This window comes from Staurois parvus, unplaced genomic scaffold, assembly GCF_062004578.1.
Source record: "Staurois parvus isolate SC_StPar_1 unplaced genomic scaffold, SC_StPar_1.0 ptg000988l, whole genome shotgun sequence".
NCBI classification, from domain to species: domain Eukaryota; kingdom Metazoa; phylum Chordata; class Amphibia; order Anura; family Ranidae; genus Staurois; species Staurois parvus.
This window is the reverse complement of record NW_028318784.1, coordinates 6,376,351-6,401,528: the sequence shown is the minus strand read 5'-3', so window position 1 is coordinate 6,401,528 and position 25,178 is coordinate 6,376,351. Positions and strand designations below refer to the sequence as shown.

The 25,178-nt window shown below is 37.9% G+C and overlaps 1 long non-coding RNA gene across 4 annotated transcripts in view; it reads left to right on the top strand.

The window, feature by feature from the left end:
• LOC149441411 (uncharacterized) overlaps window positions 1-25,178 on the top strand; it is a 648,839-nt gene that overhangs the window by 356,199 nt on the left and 267,462 nt on the right. The window contains exon 1 of one of the 4 annotated variants that reach the window (XR_016307381.1): window positions 1,347-1,543. The exons of the other annotated variants lie outside the window; for them this stretch is intronic. This is a non-coding gene — a long non-coding RNA (uncharacterized LOC149441411). Of the gene's footprint in view, window positions 1-1,346; window positions 1,544-25,178 lie in introns of those variants that run through there. 4 annotated transcript variants of the gene reach the window in all.

The window sequence follows — 25,178 nt, the reverse complement described above, 5'->3', positions numbered from 1 at the left end:
AATACATGGCTGAAAAAATAAATTAGCACATAAATACAGGAGTCTGGGACATCAAGCGGAAACCCCATAGGTACAAAAAAAAATTATACTGAGGATTTGAAATCCATAAGAATTGGAATCTTTTTTGGCCATACTTCTCTTGTGGGTCACAGGAGTGCACTTACTTTTGCTCTCTTGTGACCCAGAATTAGCTGATAGCTGGCTATTGTCCACTATCAGCTGACATGGAAGAGCTACTCCAGGCTGTGAAAGGATCCTAACAATATTAATATTGTCGGGATCCACCCAGCTGCCTCATTGACAGCTGGCTGTGTTTTTGCTGCATTCTGGTACATTTTTTCCCCTTTTTTTTACTTTATCTCAGATAAGCACATATGTGTTTTAGTGTGTTTTGCTGCAATTTTAATGCATTTCGCCACGTTCCAGGTGTGCTCCATACAGAAAAAATGCAGCATGTTCTACTTTTGTTGACTGCACTGAAACACACAGCACTGGTGTGAACTAGGGCCATTGAAATCCATGTTGAACACTGTCCATGCATTTTTTATGCAGAATAAAAACTGCATCTGGTGTGAACCAGCCATAGGAAATTAAGCCTCCGTTCATACTCTGCATTCCTGTGCAATTCACAATCGATTCAGTGTTGGGTCAATTTGAGCCTAATCTCACCGCATTGCGTGAAAGTCACGCATGCACCAATTTTGCAACCGCATTGCAACTGGATTGCAGGCCGCAAGGGCAGTGTGATTTGAATGCAGTGCAGGAAACCCGCACAGATCGCAGGTTTCCCGCACTGCATTCTAGTGTGAACCTACTGTAGCTATAACCTAGTGTGAACATAGCTTGCTATTAATGCACACTGACATTTTGCAACTCTTGGAAATGTTTTCAGATACAGCAACTGTCCTTTCACTGGGATATTTTACATTATGGCGCTCGCCGTAAAGGCGCTCAGTAAAAAAAAAAAAAAAGCATGATCAAAAATGATTCATTTGAAACTAGAAACATTGCAGCGCTTGCAGCACCCGATCAGGAATGTGTGCAGTGCGGGGTCATCAGTACTCTGGTGTGTAGCTTAGAGCCAGAGAGTAAACAGCTGCTGAAGCATGATTTGAGTTAAAATAGTGTCAGTGTTTAGTCTGGCGCACTGCTTCAGTAGAGATTGGCAGCTGGGTCAAACAAAGTCATTTCATTGGCTCCCTTCCCAGTTTGCCTCTGCAAGCAGTTAGGTGCTAGTGCCGGCAAGGCCCCTTCTATCAGGGATAGCCTAATGTTTGACCACACCCTCCTTGCTTTATAACCCCCCTCTCTTAAAGATAAAATCCACATTATTCAATCTCACACTCTAATTGAGTATTAGGAATGTGCTTGTGCTTTTTTTATTTCATTTTTATTTATTTTTTTATTAAACTTTTCGCTCTCAAAGTACAAGGCTGTGTGTTACATCTCTGAACTCACGAAGGGTCCTTTATGGTTGCTGTAAGAATATCTGTTGGCTTTGCCAGGATTTTTGTCATCTCAGGATCCGATACAAGACATCTCGGTAAGGATATGTACATAACTAATCCCTCATCACCCCATCGAACCCCCCCCCCTTCCTCCTCCCTCCATCATCTCGACCAGAATTTGCTGCTTGTTTTGTATTCTGTTCTTTGCAAAGATTTTTGCTTTTGAAAATAAATCTGCATACTGTACATGTGTACAGTATACTTACACTGCTCCAAACATTTTTTTTTTAATGTTTACTGGTTCTATTGTCTGAGTACGTAGGAAGTGACTTTGGCAGGTGTTTGTGCTGCGGTAGCAGAAATTGAAATAGCTGCAAAAACCTGAAATGACACTTCAAAATGAATTTTTTTTTCTGGAGCGCCTTTGTGAGGTTTTAATTTTAGTCACAGATTCAGTCTGTTGGGTCTTTTTTTCCTTCTGTTCATAGTATAGACTTTCATGAATTTGTAATGAGGGACATTCTGCACATGGCAACAGGCCAAAATCAACTTCCCAGTGGCAGCCTTTCACTAAGAGAACTCTTAACACTTTTCTTCTTCTCTTAGTTATAACTTGTGCCTGAATGTAGCTACTAGCCTTCGTGTGGAAATGTTAAAATTAAAACAAGTTTTTTTCCTCTTTATGCAGTATACAACAGTCATTTTATTTTTAGATATTACTGGTATTGCATATGCAGATTCCAATTCAATTTTAAGTCATCTTAAGATAAGATTTTTTTATTTACAGAACATATTATGCTGTTTTTAATTTTTTTTAAATTATTATTTTTTTTTTCTTTCTTTCTTTCTTTCTTTCTTTCTTTCTTTCTTTCTTTCTTTCTTTCTTTCTTCCTCAATTCAAAACAATACAAAAAAATACAAATCTAAAATATCATTGTTAGTTTCTTTTACTGCTTTCATCTGTATGATTGTATATTTTTAATAATTATTTCCTAAAACTATGCTGCTAACAACTATAATAAATAGTGTTGTTAAAAAATAAAATTGCTAAGCATCAATAAAATATCATCAGGAGCTTTTTAATAATACTAATGCTTTGGCATTAAAGGGTATTATGAGATAAAAAAAAAACGTGTTTAAGTTTAGTTCATTTGCACTTGCATTACAATAAAAGAAAGAAAAATAAATAATAAATAAATAGGAACAAAAAAGTGAGAAAAAAAGTCTTGGATATCTATGAACAGAACATTTACTCAGCAAGTTTTTACAGTAAATGAATAGAAAACAGCCATAAACAGATAGTGTGTAATAATGTGCTGAACATCACAGTGACTTATAAATAACATATTTTATATATTTGATTTTTAATGGAAAAAAGACAAAATATGCTTTTTAAACAAAAATAACCTCTGTAAATATGTTTCTAATACTGCAAGAAAATCTTTTTTTTCTATCATTTTATAATTATTTTCCATCATCGTATAATTTTTTTCCATCATCTTATCATTTTGCTACCTGCTGTGCTTAAGGCATAACATGAGCTGGTGCTGGAGACAAGTTTGGTCCTGTTAAGTAATTTTATGTATTTGATCATGGGACTCCTATGGTTCTAAAATAATTTGTTTATAGTAAACTAGATTATATATATGGCTTGGCACAGTTTGTAATATCTCCTTAGAATGGTAAAAAAATCTTATAGCTGAGGTTTATTAATTTTGTAGCAGTTTCTCAATACTGAAAATAAGTTATTGTCCATAATACAGTAAAGTTGTTTTACTTGTATTTCCTAAATATGATGTTTTCTAATAACTGGATTTTACTTAAAAGCTGTACAAAAACTAATGCGTGACCTCTTTTGTAAAACAGAATTCTAAATGTTAACTAAGATATAAACAGTTGAAAAAACAATCATATGATGCGAACTAAAATATTTTTGTAAACTTTGTGTTCAAAAGGATGCAGATTTCATGGATTTTGTAATTATTGTATTTTTCTTCATATATAATTCATATTAAGAGTTTGCAGAACTAAACTTTTGTGCAGCTAATAATTCCCTCTTTTTTTATATGTTTACTTTTCTTATTTTTCTTACAATTATATTGACTATGCTACACAAAACAAGAAATGAAAACTAAAAATAATGCAAACATGAGATGGATTATATGAATTTGTCAAAATCAAGATTATAAACTATTTTTATTAAGAGAATTAAGTGATGGAAAATTATTGCCAATATAGATTGGAAAGACACTATGTATTGCTGGATGACTGTTTATACTATCCATATGTTCTTGCCAAAGTATACAGTTTTGTAATTGTTTTAGTAAAATGTGCTGTAAAAGAAAAGTAAGTTGCAACTGCAAGCAAAAAAAAGAAATCACCTAAATCCTATTTATACATTATTTATATGGAAACAGATTGACTAAATAGTGCCCCTAACCTAACTTTATAAACTTTATATAATACCACCTGCAGTGTCTAATGCCACCTGACCTATACTGATTGTTATTCCGGCTGGCCTTACAATATATAATACTTGCAGTATGTAGTAACAATCAACCTACAGTACCTACTACAAACTACCTGATCTTGCAGTGTGTAATAACCATCAAATTTATCTGAACTAATGAAATTCCAACTCTGAATGTGATTTCCGTTAAGGAAAAATCATACATATTGTAGCGTTCATATATGCTAAGCATGTTTAATATGGCTATGATCCTGTTCAAGTAGCTGATATGGAGCAAATTGTATGGGTTTGTTGATTCAATGGCAACATTGAATGCTCTGACAAAGGATTTTTCAGAATTTCAAACAATAGTTTGAAAATAATTCTATTGGTGTATGCCTAGCTTAGTACTACTTGATCGTACAGTGCCTAATACAGGGTTACCCTTACAGGGCTTGATTTTTAAAGACAAATAGGTACTTTACAAGGGAATTTCCCCCAACGTTTAATAACTGTGATAAAATGGGACTTTTCAAATAATGCCCAATCACTTGCAAGGAAAGTAAAATACAAAAGGAGCATTTTTTTTCTTGCACATGATCGAATAATAGAAGTCAGCAGAGCGTCATCTTATTCACTAAGCTCTGGAAAAAATTATCTTGCAAAGAATACAGCCTATTTACTTTTAGTAAAGCAATCCCATAGTGTCTAATATCACTTGGTTTTATAAGGTCTAACATGGGGCTGATTTTCAGTATCTAAAAAACACCTGACCTTATTGTGTCTAATGCAACCCGGTCTTATAGGGGTTGATTTACTAAAACTGGAGAATGCAAAATCTGGGGCAGCTGTGCATAGAAACCAATCAGCTTCCAGGTTTTCATGTCAAAGCTTAATTGAACACGTTGAAGTTAGAAGCTGATTGGCTACCATGCACAACTGCACCAGATTTTTCACTCTCTAGTTTTAGTAAATCACCCTCACCGTGTCTAATACTACCTTATCCTATAATCTCTAACACAGAGCAAATAAATTGTGTCTAATAGTACCTGCTCTTATAGTGTCTAATATAGCCTGATCTTATAATGCCTAATATAGAGTAACCTTGTATTGAGTAATACAACCTGATCTTATAATGCCTAATATAGAGTAACCTTGTATTGACTAATATAGCCTGATCTTGTAGTGTCTAATACCACCTGACCTTATTGTATCTAATACAACCTGATCTTATAATGCCTAATATAGAGTAACCTTATAGTGTCTAATACAGCCTGATCTTGTAGTATCTAATACAACCTGACCTTATAGTATCTAATACAACCTGATCTTACAGTATAATGCCTACTACAACCACCTGGCCTTATTGTATGTAAGTCAACCTGATCTTATAATACCTAATATAGAGTATCCTTATAGTGTCTAATACAACCTGATCTTATTATACCTAATATAGAGTATCCTTATAGTGCCTAATACAACCTGATCTTATAATGCCTAATATAGAGTAACCTTATATTGACTAATACGACCTGACCTTATAGTGTTTAATACCATCTGACCTTATTGTATCTAATACAACCTGATCTTACAGTATAATACCTAATATAGAGTAACCTTATGGTGTCTAATGCAATCTGATCTTATAATGCCTAATATAGAGTAACCTTATATTTACTAATACAGCCTGATCTTGTAGTGTCTAATACAAACTGACCTTATTGTATCCAATACAACCTAATCTTATAATCCCTAATATAAAGTAACCTAATAGTGTCTAATATTATCTGATCTTTAAGTGTCTTAATACCACCTGATCCTATAATCCCTAATATAGGGTAAACTTATAGTGTCTAATACTATCTGATCTTATAGTGTCTAATACAACCCGATCTTAAAATGCCTAATATAAAGTAACCTTATAGTCCCTAATTGAGCCCGATCTTATAGTATTTAATACAACCTAACCTTATAATGCCTAATATAGAGTAACCTTATAGTGACTAATACAGCCCGATTGTGTCTAGTAACACTTGTCTTTATATTGTCTAATACTGCCTGATCTTATTGTGTCTAAAACCACCTGGACCTTGTAGTGTCTAATAATGCCTGATCTTATAGTGTATTGTAATAGCTAACATTATAGTGTCTAATACTATGTTATTATAATGCCTAATACAGAGTAGCCTTATAGGGACTCATACAACCCGATCTTATAGTGTCTACTACATACATCTTATAATGCCTAATAATGTTACACCTGCTAACCTTACAATGTTTAATACTAAGGTATGTAATAGCATCTGACTTTTAGTACAATACTATCAGCTGACCTTACAGTGCATAATACCGGCCAAACTTACCCTGTCTAAAGCTATATGACTGTGCAGCATATAGAAGTACCCGATATTACAATATTATATTGTATTTATATGAATGATCCTCTGTACTCTAAAGAGTGCTGAACATTGTATGGGCCCTATGTACACCATAAAATAAATAATTACTTTATATTGTGTTCTACCACCTGACCTTATCATGTAATCTTGCTAAATATATATTACATATATATCATATACATATTACTACCTGATTTTATGGTACATAACACTACTGACACTATACTAAATAAACTGAATAATTATTTTAATGATGCCCTTCAGTACCACAGAATTAATAGCATTTTAATTGAGACATTTAAGTTTGTTCTGTAATTATTCATGACAGCAGCCCACAGGGAATATTCAGAGATCATTTCTTAAGTGATCTAAGTGCAGTAAAACGAAATTTGATTGGCTGATATGGGTCGATGAAGTTTGTCCATCTTCCTTGCTGTTTGTACTTCACTGAATATGGCCAATAGAGATTTAACACCCTGAAAAACTTGTAATATCATTTTAAATTATTTGCATTTTAGAAGAGCACTACAGTCCAGGTCATTCTAAATATCCTTACATAGTTAGGTGTACTTTCTTTTTAGGATTACAGGTTAAGTTTTTTGGCTGCTTATTTCAAACATTTTGTCTCTAAAACATTGTTCACGTTCCACAATATATTAGTTAAGCTAAAAATTGAAACACATCATATTATATTTTATTAAAAAATTTATCTGCTCTTTGTTATTTTTTTTTCATATTATGCTTTGTTGTTGAGCCTGCATGTATACACACCACAGTGGGTACGGGAAATCAAATGTGTTCCTGCACCCTCCAGGCACCCACCCACAGTCAAAATGTGCTGCTTTTTAGCAGGCGTGCCATAAAGTCTTAGGCTAGGTTTACACTGTAGCTGGTTGTGTGACTCACACTTGCACAGGCACAGCACCCTATGCTTTTGTGAGAGATGAAATGTAAAGGTCTCCGACCCTTTCTCCAAAACGCACCCGCAGGACAGCCCCATGGAACCACTGCTCCGTGCAGTTTTCACGCACCTGAGAATGTGATGCATTTTCAGATGTGCAGGAGTGCCATCTACTAAAGAATAATGTTTTGGCTGTGGAAACACATATGATTTACATGCACTCCCACACCCACAATAGTGTGAGCCTAGCCTTAATGGCACCCCTACGCGTCAGAAAATGTAGCGTGTTTTAGGGTGTGTGAAACCACATGGTGCCAAATAGAGAAGAAAACCTAAATAAGGGACATATAAAATAAGGGCAACATGGAGTAGAGAGTTTTACAGCACAGTAAGATCTAAACACCATTCATTTTGGAACCTCTCACTACCCTTCCCTGCCTTTTGAAGGAACTTAGAATGTTTGTCGATATTTCTAAAATATTTCAAATCAATTGCTCTGAGTCCTGTACCCTCCACATTTCTTTGCCTCAATCCACAGTTGTACAATGCCAGACTAACTTTCCCTTTACGCAGAAGCTTGATGCATTGACATACCTGGGCATTCAACTTCCTGTTAATCTCGATGGGCTTTACTCATTCAATTTTTTACCCCTTCTGAAATTGTTACAACTAGACTTAAGTGGGACAGACCTTGTTTCTCTTAGTTTAGTCAGGCAGCAATCATTAAAATGAATGTTCTGTCCCAGCTCTTGATTGTGTCTCAAGCCTACTAATCTATATACTTAATGCCTTTTTTGCATTACTTTGTAATCTCTTTCTTATGTACCTTTCCTGGAACAAACCCCCCCAGGGTTAGTTCACTGTACTTTCACTGCCCATAAACTGAACGTGAGTAGGCCTTTCACTTCTTTTGAGCTACTTTGCCTGGCCAAAAAAATACATAGGCATTTAATCTCCTCTACACTTCACTTCACAAAAACTGGTAGCAGAACCAGATGCAGTTGCTAAGGTTTGGAATGCAGATTTAGGAAATTAACCCCTCAAGACTGGGATGCAATCTGCACTACAGTACACAAAGGTACCCTTAGCACCACAATTCAAGAACATAATTATAACATGTATTCCACGTGGTATTGTGTACCCAGTGTGCGACATAACATTTTTCCACAATCGTCAGACTGCTGCTGGCTTTGTGGTTCGGCTAACAGGAGAGTTTTTGCATATTTGGTGGCGCTGTACCTCTCTCCAACCATTCTGGGAAGCAGTGGTAAACAACATTGTTAAGGTGTCCACAAGGTGTTACCCCAGCACAAATTTTACTTCAGCACTACTCGCTAATGGGGCATGTGTTTCACAAATCTTTGCCGATGCATATGATGAATGTAGCCTGAATGTCCACCCCATTACTATGGAAACAGGTCCATTCCCCAACTTTAAAAGATTGGTTCAAATGGCTTAATAAAATAGTGGAGATGGAAGAATATATTTGCATTTCATCTGAAAAGGATGATCTATTCTGCAAGACCTGGGCCTGTTGGTTTGAGTATAAACACTCATCGGAAGACAGAAAAGTGCTTCCTCACACATCCCCCTTATCTGTTTTTGGATCAGTTTACTCCATTTTAGACTTTGGGCTATATCTTACTAACCGCCCCTTATCCCCACCATCCGCAGTTCACCGTGTATTCTCTTTGAACCTAACTATAGCAGTCACCCTCCATACAGGTGAGGTACAAAGGTGCAATCCTTAATAATATGGCTTGAGGGGTGAGGGGAGGGTACTGATAGTAAACACATTTTCCCTCCTTAATCCCCCCTTCCCCACTACAATAATTCCCACCCAACCCCTGTTTTTTTTTACTTTTTTTTACCTTTCTGCTCTCTACCCACCCTACTGTTACATGGTTTCTCTAATCTGTAGCAGAAGCATAGCACTAGTTCAGAAACCCTATACCACTATCCTTTAATTTTACTCTTACACTACACTGTGAGTAGGAGACTAATTCATTCTATATGTCACTGATAATTACCCAGGCTACTGTACCAATGCTGAAATTATATACAATTTTTGCATGTGATTAGTTGCGTGACCCATGAGCTTCTGTATGGATCCAGCTCGTTGAAACATTAGATTTATCGGGCATCTGATGGTATAGGAATCTTCGTAATTGCCTTATGCTATGTCTCCACTTTATCTACTTCGTGTTAACTGATGAATACTTTTGTTCTTTTCGTATTTGCACTTGCTGTCAGATTGCATACCGATTTGTGTGGGATTGATGTGTTGTTATTGTTGCTGTAGGTGTTTTTTCATTGTCTTTAATAAAACCTCTATGGAAAAAAAAAGATCTAAACACTATCTAGTACATTTCTTTATATAATTCCAGTAAAATCAGACTTAATCCTTGTAATCAAATTGATAAATGTTATATATATATATATATATATATATATATATATATAGTATATTTTGCGACTGAGGTAACATTCTGTATTTGAAACTTTCCAGCTAAAAAATTATTTATAGCTTTAGTTAGTTGGGTGCAACTGCTGCGAACTTCGCTAACATTTAGAAAACACATAGATAAATGTGATATTCATAATACCTGTAGATGAATGGAAAGCCTTGTATGACTAACATTTTAAAATCCAAAGCTTAAGCCTAGTGAATTTTTATTAAATTGAGGGGTTGCAATGGGGGTGAAAATCCAAGTTACATAATTGGAATATGTATATGTGAACTGTTTTACCTGCCAAAATGAATTTGTAATCTGCTCAGCCAATCTTGTGATTTATACTCAGTTGTCACTCTGCACATCCAGGCAGTATTTAGTTCAGCTTTACAACTTTCATAAAACATTTTCCTCAACCCATCGCAGTTCAATGCTTAGTGAGCAGACGTTTGCTAGGCTGTCATAGGAATGTGCTTAACCCTGAGCAAATACTGACTTTCCAAAAGGTAGTACAGACATATGGTTTTTGGAGCTTGAGTTATATGGGCAAATTTTATTAGATCTTTCTAAAATTGTTAATAATGGTGATATGGATCACTAAATAAAAATGGAACAAATGCTTCCCTCTTGTTTAGGCTGCAAAGGAACATATAGTAACAAGCAGTCGAACACAACAGGAAGATTTGCAATTACCCAAGATATGCATTCACACTTCACATAGCTGGAACATGCATTCCCGCTCATGTTTTTTTTTGTGCTTTCTGCACATTTCTGTGTGTCACTTATAGGGCAGCCCATTCACTTGAATGGGCTGTCCTGTGTGCAACAAACACACCAAAAGAAGTATGTGTCAAATTTTGGCACTGAGCCAGGTTCGTTCGTCAACACACATAATGCTCTGATATTTACATGTTTTGTCATATGACAAACATGCTAAAATTATTTACAATGGCACTATAAGCATGTCACACATTTTCTTAAAACGCAGGCAGAAATGCATGATTCTGCCCACGTTTTCCAAATGCCCAGGTATGAATGCAGTCTTCATCATTATAGCATGCTGCCTGTATGACTTATACCCTGGGGATCCATTTGTTTTATATATTTACAAAATGTTCACCGCTTTCATCTATTTTCTGGGGGAAAAAGGGGGAAAAACTCTATATCTGAATTTTTAAGTTGCCCCACAGGGTAACACACAAAACACTGATTATAAAAATATAATGGGAAAATATCACCCTGTTATTCTTTATTACACGTACATATTTGTTAAAAACAATACAAAATAAAGACAAAATACAAAAGGAGCTCATGACAAGAGCAGCATTTGCTGGTATATACTGTAGAATTATTTTCCTTCTTTGTACTATGATATCTTTAATATGTTTATTTGTATATATTTCCTATTATAGATCTGGGCAGCTGGTGTTATTTCTTTATTTTCCACCTAAAAAAGATTGGACTATACATCCAATGGAAGCACCTTAGCCTAATAACGATCTTTTCTACCATTGTGGCTAAACATTCTATGGCTTTTTGCTTCCCTGTTTTCGCTCAATTCATTCATTATTTGGGACCTTCTTTGGACACATAGGGGTTTATTTACTAAAGCTGGAGAGTCCAAAATCAGACTCCCTTCTGCATAGAAACCAATCAGCTTCTAACCTCAGCTTGTTCAATGGAGCTTTGGCAATGAAACCTGGAAGCTGATTGGTTTCTATGCAGAAGTGAGTCTGATTTTGCACTCTCCAGCTTTAGTAAATAAACCCCATATATTCTAGATGGGTTTATACTAATATTAGATAACTTGAATGAGTATTGTAGTTCCACCCCTTTTCTTTCTTTTTGATGGCTAAATATGGCATTGGTTTGATATATTGTTTTGTAGAATAACTTTTCTACACTGGTGAATAGTGTGGGTCCCACTATATGTCCTCCTCACCTGCATGTGGGGGAATACCTGCTCTGTGTGTTTCTAGATAACCTCCTGGGCTTTCTCCATCTTATCCAATTTGATTTGATCACTTACCAGCATACTGGAATATTGGCCATCTTCATCTTTGAAACTGCTGAGAGTAAAAGCTCCAGGATTATCGTAATTCAGGATTAGATTACTATATACCAGCAAAAGCTGCTCTTGTCATGAACTCCTTTTTATGTATTTTGCATTATTTTTGTATGTGTTAATATAGAATGTCAGGGTGATATTTCCCCCTGTTATATTTTTATAATCAGTGTTTTGTGTGTTGCCCTCTGGGGCACCTTAAAAGTCCAGATATAGAGTTTTCCCTCTTTTTTCCATATATATATATATATACAGTCATGGCCGAAATTGTTGGCACCCTTGATATTTCTCCAGGAAATCATGTATTTCTCACGAAACGTATTGCATTAACACATGTTTTGCTATACACATGTTTATTCCCTTTGTGTGTATTGGGACAAAACAAAAAAAGGGAGGAAAGAAAGCAAATTCGACATAATGTCACACAAACCTCCAAAAATGGGCTGGACAAAAGTATTGGCACCCTTTCACAACTGCGGATAAATAAGAATGTTACAAGCATGTGATGCTCCTGTAAACTCACCTGGGGCAAGTAACAGGTGTGGGCAATATAGAAATCACACCTGAAAGCAGATAAAAAGGAGAGACGTTCACTTAACCTTTGCATTGTGTGTCTGTCTGTGCCACACTAAGCATGGACAACAGAAAGAGGAGACGAGAACTGTCTGAGGACCTGAGAACCAAAATTGTGGCAAAATATCAACAATCTCAAGGTTACAAGTCCATCTCCAGAGAACTAGATTTGCCTTTGTCCACAGTGCGCAACATTATCAAGAAGTTTGCAACCCATGGCACTGTAGCTAATCTCCCTGGTCGTGGACGGATGAGGAAAATTGATGAAAGATTGCAACGCAGAATAGTCCGGATGGTGGATAAGCAGCCCCAAACATGTTCCAAAGACATTCAAGCTGTCCTGCAGGCTCAGGGAGCATCAGTGTCAGCGCGAACTATCCGTCGACATTTAAATGAAATGAAACGCTATGGCAGGAGACCCAGGAGGACCCCACTGCTGACACAGAGACATAAAAAAGCAAGACTACAGTTTGCCAAAATGTACTTGAGTAAGCCAAAAGCCTTCTGGGAAAACGTCTTGTGGACAGATGAGACCAAGATAGAGCTTTTCGGTAAAGCACATCATTCTACTGTTTACCGAAAACGGAATGAGGCCTACAAAGAACAAAACACAGTACCTACGGTAAAATATGGTGGAGGTTCAATGATGTTTTGGGGTTGTTTTGCTGCCTCTGGCACTGGGTGCCTTGACTGTGTGCAAGGCATCATGAAATCTGAGGATTACCAAAGGATTTTGGGTCGCACTGTAGGGCCCAGTGTCAGAAAGCTGGGTTTGCGTCCAAGATCCTGGGTCTTCCAGCAGGACAATGACCCCAAACATACGTCAAAAAGCACTCAGAAATGGATGGCAAAGAAGCGCTGGAGAGTTCTGAAGTGGCCAGCAATGAGCCCAGATCTAAATCCCATTGAACACCTGTGGAGAGATCTTAAAATTGCTGTTGGGAAAAGGTGTCCTTCCAATAAGAGAGACCTGGAGCTGTTTGCAAAGGAAGAGTGGTCCAAAATTCCGGGTGAGAGGTGTCAGAAGCTTATTGATGGTTATAGGAAGCGACTGATTTCAGTTATGTTTTCCAAAGGGTGTGCAACCAAATATTAAGTTAAGGGTGCCAATACTTTTGTCCAGCCCATTTTTGGGGTTTTGTGTGACATTATGTCATATTTGCTTTTCTGCCTCTGTTTTATATTTGTTCCAATACATACAAAGGGAATAAACATGTGTATAGCAAAACATGTGTTAATGCAATACCTTTTTTGTGTGAAATACTTGATTTTCAGGAAAAATATCAAGGGTGCCAACAATTTCGGCCATGACTGTATATATATATATATATATATATATATATATATATATATAAAGATATATATATATATATATCTTTTTGATGTGAGCCCCATAAATTCTCTAAGGGTTAAAACCATCAAAGACTTTTTCCTCTTCATCTATTTTCTATTAGCCCAACAAAACTCTAGCCTGCAACAGGTAAGAAGTGCATTTAAGGTAAATAAGTGCTTTAGTACTCCTACTACTAAGATTTACTCACTTTACTAAACTCATAGACAGGTGGTGAGGAGGCCTGCACTAAATTGTAGAGCAAAGATGTGAACCAGCCACACAGAGAAAAGTAGCAGACCTACAGGGATTGAGTATCCTGTTGCAGTGGATACGAGCAACTTCTGGGAGGGGCTAAGTCCAAATGCTCCTCATGTGTTGCTATGAGACTCCATTAGGGTCTTAAACCCGGGAATAGCTCTTATTAATTGATTTCTTTCAGTAAAATAACTTAGACTACAACCAACCTTGATGTGCCTCATTTGGTCACAATGCTGCTATGAAGGGAATGGGAGAGTTCTACTAATGTATCCTGGCTGCCAGGCTTGAGAAAGGTGAGGCCTATGTCTAGAACCCCTGGGAGTGATGGAGTGAAGTCTCACAGCCAGGAGGGTGGAAAGGGGGTCATCTCCACCCGTCACCCACACATCAGCAAGAGTCTTTGGCCAAAGAGTCGCAATGCCCGGAAGGTCAGTGTAAATTGGCAGACAGCTCTATGGGGGTCATCTCTATGGCCATGCACAAGGCAGCCCGCCACTCGCCAACAGGCTTGCTACATGCTCTCATGTTCACCAAATTTGACAGCCATTCTGGTTGACCCAATTATCACATGTAATCTTTAAGCCATGGTAGACCATGGACTTACAGGGAGCAGTCTTAGTGTAGGCAGAATTGAGTTCAAGTTAGGAACCATATTTGTGCATTCATCATCCATGTTATCCTAGCTTAACACAGTGGTAAACTTAATTCTGGAAAGAAAGAGTGAACTTAAGATGGACACAGTATCCTGTCCTCCTAGTAACAAAGATGTTTGTGTAGTTTGGAAGTGTAAAGTTTAAGACCTGTTGTAGTCATGTGTTCTTATAATAAGTTGATTGCTTGTTACTAAGACTGTTATAGACCAGCCTGCAGAAAAATTAGATTTGACAGGTTGGAATACCCTTTAGCATCACAGAGTTCCATTATATGATTAATATTACTTTTTATTGATTCTTATTTTTTAGAATTGGCATACATTTTGGGGTTGATTTACTAAAGGCAGATATGGTGTTTTCAAAGGAATTTTCACTTTGCAATGGAATTTTCCTTTAACATATTGAACAAAGTGAAGCTCTGCTAACATCCATCATGTCCAAGCACAAATCCAATTTTTCCTACATTTTCCTTGCACATGTTTGGGTATTCATTGCAAAATAATATTTCACCACATTCAATAAGCTAAGTGAAAATTCCCTTGCAAAGCAAATCAACCCCTTTGTGTGCGGTTTTGTGGTACATTTTGACAAGCTTTTTTTTTACAAGCTTTTGGTTTTTCTATGTATCTGTTCCTTAGTTACAGTGTTGTCATGCATTTATATACATGTAAAGCGCATGAAATGTTTATCCTTTGCTTTTTTTTGCCAACTTTCAGATTTTTATGTGGGAACTCATTATAAAGACAGATTTAGATAATTATAATAGATGAATTTAAAAACTATTTTCATGACTTTTGAAAGCATAATTGCAAATGTGTCCAAAAGTTTGGGCTGCTCTGTTGAATGTTCATAATTTTGATTTATTTGCTGAATGTAATGGATGGGAAAGAAATAGGACATGCAAAAGTTTGAGCACCCTACTTACTAGCATTCCCTATGGCAGATCTTTTTTTGCGGATGCTTCAAGCTTAGAAGCATTTGTGGGCTGTTCTGTTTGCACTTCATGTTTCAGATATGCCCATGGAATTTCAATAATATTCAATTCTGAGGCTTATAAGCCCATTCCAAAACCTTCATTTTTCTTTTCTTAAAGTTGTTTATGGTTGTCTTAAAGTATGATTTTGGAAAGTTGCCTTTTTTTGTCCAGCCTGATTTCAGTTTCTTCAGTTAGTGTGGGCATTATCTCCAGTTTTGTTAATACATACAGAACCTGCTATTCCATCTACCCACATAATATTTTGAGTGCCAGTGGTTACCACTATACACTAAATAGTAATATATCCTCCCCATACCTAAAGTGACCCATGCCATTCCTCTTGCTTTCCCACCTAACACTACATTTGCAGAGGCTGTTGTTGGCTCCTCATTGCTTCCTCTCATGTAACATCTTTCAAACAATCTAGTAATATCAATTATGGCAGTACCAATGGGAAATCAGACTTTTTAAGGTGAAGTTGGTAGTTGCACAGCCTGATTGGATACAATAACATCATCCATCCTTTCTCAATTGGCTAGAACAATTATTATTTATTTTTCTCAATAGAAAACAATAAATGCTTTTAGCCAATGGGAAGTGAATTTTTACCAAGAGTATTCAGAACTGCTATTTAGAGATTGCTAGAGAACTGTGAAATACTGTAAGACATTTGGAAATACAGAGCTTATGACAGGCTCTGTGCACAGGTACTGTTAGATGGGATAGCATAAGGAATGGTATGGTTACTTGCAAAAATGCACTGGGAGAAATATGGTGGCTGACCTCCTTTTAAATCTAGCTGTTGGACTAGCTCTGCTTTCAATCCTATAAGACACTGACCTGTAAAAAGTTCTATATGGTAAATATTTACTTTCAACAAGCTCCATCTCTGTCTTCTGCATCCCCTATGCTGCTTATTGCCACCAACAAGGATACTACTAGGAAACGAGAGGGGAGAGAGCACAGTGACCCCACACACAGAGCTTCCACCAGCTGCGGCAATCATAAGGATTAACATCTTGATACCACTGTTATCTGTAGTGCATCAGGCATGTGCCCTTCACTTGTGAGTGTTGATTTTTAATCTATTTTAATACACTTTACATATGGGTACACACTATGTTAACTTCTCTCTCCACATAACCGATGTATTGCCTTTATCGACAATTTGGAGGGCCTATACCTGAAGGGTATCCCCATAACCCAGGGACAATAGGGTTAACAGCGTGATCAGACTGAAGTTCAGTAGGTCTAACCATCAGGTGAGAGACTGAAGGTGAAGGTTCCTCACTAGTGGTGATTCCAGTTTACCGTTCTCTTTGAACACTTGGACAGAAGGGAACTTTCATTATTGAGACTTTCACTTGAATGTTTCACATGTCATTCTGATGAATGGTTACATCATCACTGTGATACATTTATCACCTATCCAGCGGGAATTATGATATGTACAGAGGATTTGGCATAGAGTTTTTGTGGACTTTTATTATTCATTGTCTGTAGCGCTGTTCTGTCTGTTATATAACAAGGATGTTGACTGTCATTCACCCCTTCCTGTGACTCCAGGCTCTCATAGGCACACCTGATGGTGGTGCAGCCTAGGTTCACAGGACTGCTGCACAGAATGGTGTTTACATGTAACTACACATGCACCACTCGCTGTTCAGTAGTGAGGACTTCTCACAGATCAGTCAAGAAGGAAAGTGGAATAGCTGAGAGAGGGATCTTTTAGTCATGGAAAACTAAAGTGAACCAAAACTCAAACAGCTTAGTTATATCTGCAGTCCGAGATCATCTAAGGAATCTTTTTCAGAGCTGCCCTCCGGCAGGGAGACCTTGCACTGCAGGTCCTCAGTAGGAATCAGTTTAGGGTTCAGTCTGAACACAAGTTTGATCTAAACCTTGGCTGCTCGGGGGGGGGGGGGGAGGGGGGGGATGAATGCTGATGAACACTTACCTATTTGACTGGAGCCAAAATTCATGTATAATAGTGGTATTACTACCTTTGTCATACATGAAAACTTCCTGTTATCAATGATTGCTAAGGACACCAGTGGCTGTAGGCACTGCCAGGTTCATAACAACTTGTGATGTCACTGACCCCATTCTCATATTTTGTTGGTCACCAAATCCCCACCACTTTGTTTATAAACCTTCCGTGCAATGTAAGTAGATGAATTGGCGTATCGCTGACTATTTTCTTTGACAATCTGCAGACTACAATTGACAGGCAAAGTGCATCTTGATTAATGCTGAGTTTACAGAGCTGTTATTTCTAAATAAATGACTTGTCAAAAACTTTTGTGTGTTTACAACTTTTTTTTTTATTGTGAATGAGTAGGGTTGCTATATACCACTTATATGGAGGGAGGGGGAAAGGAGAATTTGCGGGGCCCCTAATCTCAATCCCACACAACCACCTGGCTAGGGTCGTAGGTTTAGGGGACCCCCCAAGCAGATTTTCTTTAAAGGAGAGGTTCATTTTTACTGTTGCCATTTTACCATTATTAAATTTACTGCTCACTCTAAGACTGTGGCAGTGTCCAGCCCCCATGCACTTTTTGTCAATTCCTTGGCTATTAGCCTTAAGAATTAAGAAAAATGATGCAACAGATTCAACTGATTCCCATTTACTTAAATAGGTTCTGATTTGGCATCCAAACTTTTTATATGTTTGGCCAAACCTCCACAAAGTGAAACCAGTCTTCAGGTACAGCTTCTTTACCAGCAGGGAGGACAGTGAGCAACACAGTGGTAACATTGCTAAATCTTACAACATGTCTCTGGTGAACAGTAGTCAAAGGGAATGTGTACTGCTATTTTTCATGAAGAATTCAAGAAAACTTCACCTTTTGAGTTCAGGGCAACTTTAGGTCAACAATATTGAATCTTTCATTTTTGAATATTAATCAAAGTCAAGTTTTAAAACGTTTAGCAATATAGCCAACACTTTTCATGGTAATACTTATATTACTTATCTGGAACTCAGAGAGGGAGAGAGCCATATTTGTTAATTTTTGACAATGTCAATATAAACAGTGAATTTCTATTTTTTACAATATTCCGAAGGTTTCGTGACAGTTCCAGATCCATGCAGCTCTGTGCATAAAACAAAGGAAGGAGAGAGGGGACATCCCAGACTAGTACAATGTAAAATAGGAATTGTCTTTGGAGATCTATGTAAACTGATTAAGTTGAAGAAGAACTATATATGGTAGCGCATGTCTGTAGAAATTCTCCTATGATTCCCATGGGTTCTGGAAAACAAAAAGCCTGAATGAGAATTAAGACATTATCTTTAGTGTTATCATGTATGCTTACTTAATTTATAGTACATTTTGTGTTTTTCCTGATTGACTATGTAGTAAAAAGCTTGCTTTATCCTTGGTGAATTGTGTAGACTTAATTTATACAAATTGCTTGTCATAGATTATCCAGTTTCATGTTCAGCCAAATATTTTAGTTGATTTTTTTTGTGATATAGTAAAGGAAGGGGGCTGCGGCAAATGCTTTTCAAAATATAAAAAGGTTGTGTTATTTTCAAAAGAGATATATAAGTGTTTGACTTTCTTCTTGGATTAACTATTAGAAATATTTCTTTGCTACTTTGGGCTACATGGGCTTTCCAACATATACTTCTCACCGTGGTAAATTTGATTTTACATACATATAATCCTTGATCAGGGTAATCATTTTCTGGCACATTTGAAGACTTCCAGTCCTTCTTCTGTGGGTGCTTCTTCTGTGGGTGAGAATAACACAACACTGTTGGGGGTGTAGTCTAATGGAAAAGGATAGTGTATTACATACCCACCCACTTGGCACATGAATTGTCACCCAACATTTATCTGTGTTTAGGAGTGTAGTTTCACTAGAGCAGTGTTCCCAAACTCAGTTCTCAAATACCACCAACAGGAGAATTTCTCTTAGATAAAATAGCTGTCAGAAATACCAAGCCATTGAGCTAATTGCTATGAAAGTTCAGTAAACGGGGGGAGGAGCCTGGGCATGGCACTGGAAGGGAGATCGATGTGAGATCTCCCGACTCCCGGCTCCTCCAGCGTCCTGCCAGTGAGTACTAAGAACGAAGGCGGTAAGGGGAACTCACGTGCTGTGGCTCCGGTGTCATCTGGTTTGTATCCCGCAGACCCCGGTGTGCAGGGGGAGGCTGTTGAGCGGGCAGAACCAGAGGAGGGGGAGGAAGCGGTGAGCCCTGGAAGCCAGAGCCCGGAGGAAAGGAGAGGGAAAGGAGAGGAAAAAAAAATATGCTTCTTAAGGAACTCTGTTAGTTAGAGCAGACACATAAACATAGAGTAACAAAATAGATTATGCAGAGGGTAATAAACAAAAGGGAAGAATTAAATAATTTTCTAGAAGAAGATAAGAGTGTTTAATAAAATGATATGTGAGAGATATAGATGGGGAGATAGGCCAGGAAAATATTTAATGAGGGCTCAGAGGAAAAAAATATCCAGGAATTATATAGAGAAAATAAGAGACAACAAAGGTGAATAAGTGTACTAAACTAAAGATATAGCTAAAGTGCATATACGAATGCATTGGAAGGAGAGATGGAAATGAGGAGGGAATCTTTACAAGCCCATGTAGTTCTCATACATAAGGAAGGTAAGGATGATACTCACTGTGCAAATTATAGACTGATTTCCTTGTTAAACACAGATACCAAACTATATGCACAAGTTCTGGCAAATAGATTGAAAGACCTGATGCCGGAATGGATACATGTGGACCAGGTGGGCTTTGTCCCAGGAAGAGAGGGTAGAGATAACGGATTAAGATCTTTGTTTCTCATACAAAAAAGTTGGAAAGAGAAAATCCCTGCGGTGGTACTCTCGATAGATGCTGAAAAGGCATTTGATAGAGTAGATTGGGGTTATATGTTGGATGCACTGGAAGTATTGGGAATGGGACCCAGAATGAGAGAATAGATAAGGAAATTATACAGTCAACCCTCTGCAACAATCATGGTTAATGGGGCATTATCAGAGTACTTTTGGATGCAAAATGGAACAAGACAGGGATGTCCTTTGTCTCCACTGTTGTACGTTTTATCTTTGGAATCTCTGCTGGCTACAATAAGGAATGACATAGATATAAAAGGTAGTAGGATAGGAGATATAGAGCATAAGGTGGCAGCTTATGCAGATGAAATGTTGTTTTATGTGGGAAATCCAAGGATAACATTGCCAAATTTATTGAAATCACTGAAGGAATATGGGGAGATGTCAATTTTAAGAATTAATCCAACTAAAACAGAGATTTTAAATATAAATCTTCTAAATAGAGAGAAAAATATGTTGCAGGAGGAATTTCCTTTTGTATGGAGAGAAAAAGAATTAAAACATTTAGGTATAAAATTAACTGTATCTTCGAAGAATTTATATAGATCAAATTATATCCCATTATTAAATGAGATTAAGGATGAATTCAGAAAACTAGGTGAGGGAACTCTGTCATGGATAGATCGTATAAATCTGATAAAAATGGTAATTGTTCCAAAAATTCTATATAAATTCCAAATTATACCAATTCAACTACCTGAAGTATATTTTAGAATAATTAAAAAAATGTTAACAAGATTTATTTGGAGGAATAAAAAACCTAGAATAAGTCATGAAATGTTAAGTAGAACTAAAGAGAAAGGTGGACTGGGAGTTCCAGACTTGAAAAGATACTATAATTCGGTAATATTGACAAGAATTTTTGATTGGACACATAATGCACATAGGAAAAGTTGGGTAAAAATAGAAAATACACTAACCTTAGTAGAATTGTGTGGTTACCTCCACAATTCAGAGAATTAGCAGATAGCACTAGTTTTTTCACACTTAATGTGTTAAGAGTATGGGATGTTTTACATAAACAAAAGGGGGTGGGAATATAACTCACTGTTAATGCCTGTATGGTCCACAGAGTTTTTTCCTCCAGGTAAAAAAAGTGTCACTGGGAAGTGGATAAAGAAGGAAGATGTACGGCTAAGAGATATATTGGTGGGGGAGGAAATAGGTTCACTTAAGGACTTGGAAAAAAAGACGGAGATATTTACGAGAATTGATGATTGGCGTTATTTTCTGTTGAAACATTTTATATGGAAGCTTCCAAGGCCATTGAGAACAAGAGTGGATTGGAACCCTTTTGAGCACCTATTAGACACACGGGGAGATGGGAAACATGGGACTTCTAAAATATATCAGATTCTCACTGGAATAACCACTGATATAAGGCCATCATTTATAGAGAAATGGGAAAGGGATATAGGAGTAACAATGGATGTGGAAAAGCAAAAGAAAATATATGGTTTAATTCATGAGAATGTAAATATGAAGGAGGTAGAGATGAATTATAAATGTTTGGCAAGATGGTATATTACACCGAGTGTAGCACATAGATTGAATGGAGATAATTCACTTTTATGTTGGCGTGCATGTGGGGGTAGAGGTACAATGTATCACATTTGGTAGGAGTGTCCTAAAATTCAAGAGTATTGGGGGAAAATAGTACGCCTGATTCAGAAAATAACGGAGGTTGATATTCCAAAAGACCCAGAGATTTGCCTTTTTCATGGTACTAAGCTTTTGGTTAAAAAATATAAAAAATCTATTTTAATGTATTATCTGAATGCAGCGAAGGGATTGATACCCAAATTTTGGAAGGAACAGGAGGTACCAAAAACAAAGATTTGGGTAGACAGGGTGGATCAGATATGTAGATTAGAGGAACTTTACCATTTGCTCGAACATAAGATGGAGAGTTTCCATATAGGTTGGAAAAAATGGGAGGAATTTAAAAAGTCAAAATTAATCTTAGAGTATATAAGGGATTAATATAGAAATAATATGGATCTATTCTTGAATCAGGATCTCCAGAATGAGTAGGAGAAATGAAGAGCAGAGGTTTTGAGGGGTCGGATGGGGGGAGGGAGTGGTATGTGGTTTACTGGAGGGGGGGGGATGGGCAGGGGAAAAATATTAAGATTAAGGTTAATATTTAGATATCATGATAAGCAAATTAGAGGTTGTTTTTTTAAATGGTGTGTTTGTGAAAACTTATAATTTGAAAATTTATCAATAAAATATTTAAATAATAATAATAATAATTAAAAAAAAAGAAATACCAAGCCATTGACATTGGTTTGAAGTGGTTGTAAAGGCCCAAGGATTTTTACCTTCATGCATTCTGTGCATGAAGGTGAAAAAAGTTCTGCATGAAGCAGACCCCCCAGCCCCCTCAATACTTACCTGAGCCCCATCTCGATCTAGCAATGTGGATCAGACCCTTGGCTGTCCTGGGTCTCTCCCTCCTCATTGGCTGATACAGTAACAGGAGCCATTGACTCCCGCTACTGTCAATCGCAGCCAGTGAACTAGTTTGGAGAGAGTGGGGGCTGGGCCGAGCCATGACTATGTGTGAATGGACATAAACAGCAGAGGCTCAGGAACAAGCCTGCTATGGTGCCCCCATAGCAAGCTCTTCACTGTGGGGGCACTTGGCAGGAGGGAGGGGCCAGGAGCACCGGCGGGGGACCTGAGAATTTGAGGATTGGGGCTACTCTGTGCAAAACTACTGCACATAGCAGGTAAGTATGACATGTTTGCTATTTAAAAAAAATATGCCTTTAATATTACTTTAAGGCTAGCCAGTTGACTAAGGTACAAAAGACTGGTCTACAGGAACAAGAAATGTAAATCCGATCCTGAGCAACCGCACTCAATATGAAAAATGCTTGGACCTGGTGGTAGGTAGCTCAAGCACTAAGCATTGCACTACATAATAAAGCACCAAGCATTGCACTGTGGTATTCAGTTTGGGGACATGCTGATCAGCCATAAGTAATAAGTGATTATTTTCTGAGTATATATGGAGGGCAGTGTAGGCCAATTGAATGCAATTAAAGCATGATATATTTTAGCACTGTATGGAGCCTGCTTTGATCCGCACATTGTCCTTTCTGCTGGTTGTGTCCATAACAGATAACCTTTGAACAGTGCTCCTCTTTCTCATCTCTGAAAATTATGAGAAAGGGTTACACAACATCCCCAAACACATACTGGTGTCATTACAGGCACAGACTAACTTTTTCCACAGCTTAGGATGTAACTATATTTAATAAGCCATAACTATATGTTGTGCTATATAGCAATGTATAAAACCGCTAGGGGAGAACCTGCAGTTTCTTGGCAATAGAATACTGTGCAGACACACAGCCAGAACTTACATATGCCTCATTTCATTTACTTTTGGCTTCCTAGCACTGCTTTAGAGTGGGTTTTATTCTGGTTCATATAGAGCAGTAATGTTCTGTGGGCTGAAAAACCAACCCTCTGAGAGCTTTCATTATCTATAAGGGATATTGCATCAGCACTTCTGTTTTTCTAAAGGGTTTAACCTAATCAATATTCAAAATTTGGTCTTCGGTCAGTTAAATCAAATTTATGTTTTAACCCTCTATTCCCTGTGTCTTAAATCCTATACTGCTACTAAAATATATGTAATACTTGGCTGTCACTGTCCCTAAGGTACAAAGTATTGAACAACTACAACAACTCCTAACACTTTATCACATATACGAAACTTTAACCACCTTCCGCCCGCCATATAGTAAAATGACAGACTCAAGGCAGTTCTCTCGTTCTGGAGGACATCATATGACATCCTCCCATTCTAACCATGCATGCGCGGCTCCAGGAGCGTGCAGCGTGGCGATAGGCGGTGCGCTGTGTCCCTCGGACACAGCGGATCACCGATCAACAGAAAGAGCCGAAGATGTCAGCTCGGTCATGTGATCAGCTGTGTCCAATCACAGCTGATCACATGTAAACAGGGAAATGCCGGTTATCAGCATTTCTCTCCCCGTGAGCTGTCACGCTGACAGTTCGTGAGGAGAGGAGAGCCGGTGTAGCAGCAAGAGCTGTCTCCCCATGTGGATGTGTTCCCCTGAAGCTACTGCGCATGTCATGATTTTAGGCATAACAAGCCGATTGCCGATCGCCATCTGTAGCACAGTGCTGCCACATTTAACCCTTTTTAGGCTGCACCGCTGATTACACTTACACGCACCGCTGAAGCTGATCCCGGAGATCAATAGCCGCCGCCAATGCTCCCGCATACTTCAACAAAGGTACAAGGTCAGATGCAGTAGTTCTGTAATCGATTGATCGTGCCTGAAACAGGGACATGCGCAGTTGCTTCAAGGGGGACAGATCTTCATGAGAGACAGGTCTTGCCGCTACACCGGTAATCGGCATTCCTCCGAGGGGACATGTACACAGATCATCAGAGCACTGATGATCAGTGTGCATTGATGATCTGTGTAGCCCCAGCAGTGCCACCTGTCAGTGTCCATCAGTACCCTTGTCAGTGCTCATCCATGCCAACTGTCAGTGCCCATCAGTGCCACATCAGTGCCACATATCAGTGCCCATATGAGCTGCCTTTCAGTGTCACCCATCAGTTCCAGTCAGTGCCACCTATCAATGCCAGTCAGTGCCACCTATCAGTGCTGCCAATCATTGCCACCTATCAGTGCCAGTTAATGCCGCCTATCAGTGTGCATCAGTGCCGCCTATCGGTGCCCGTCAGTGCTGCCTATCAGTGCCACTTAACAGTGCCAGGCAGTGCCACTTAACAGTGCCAGTCAGTGTTGCCTATC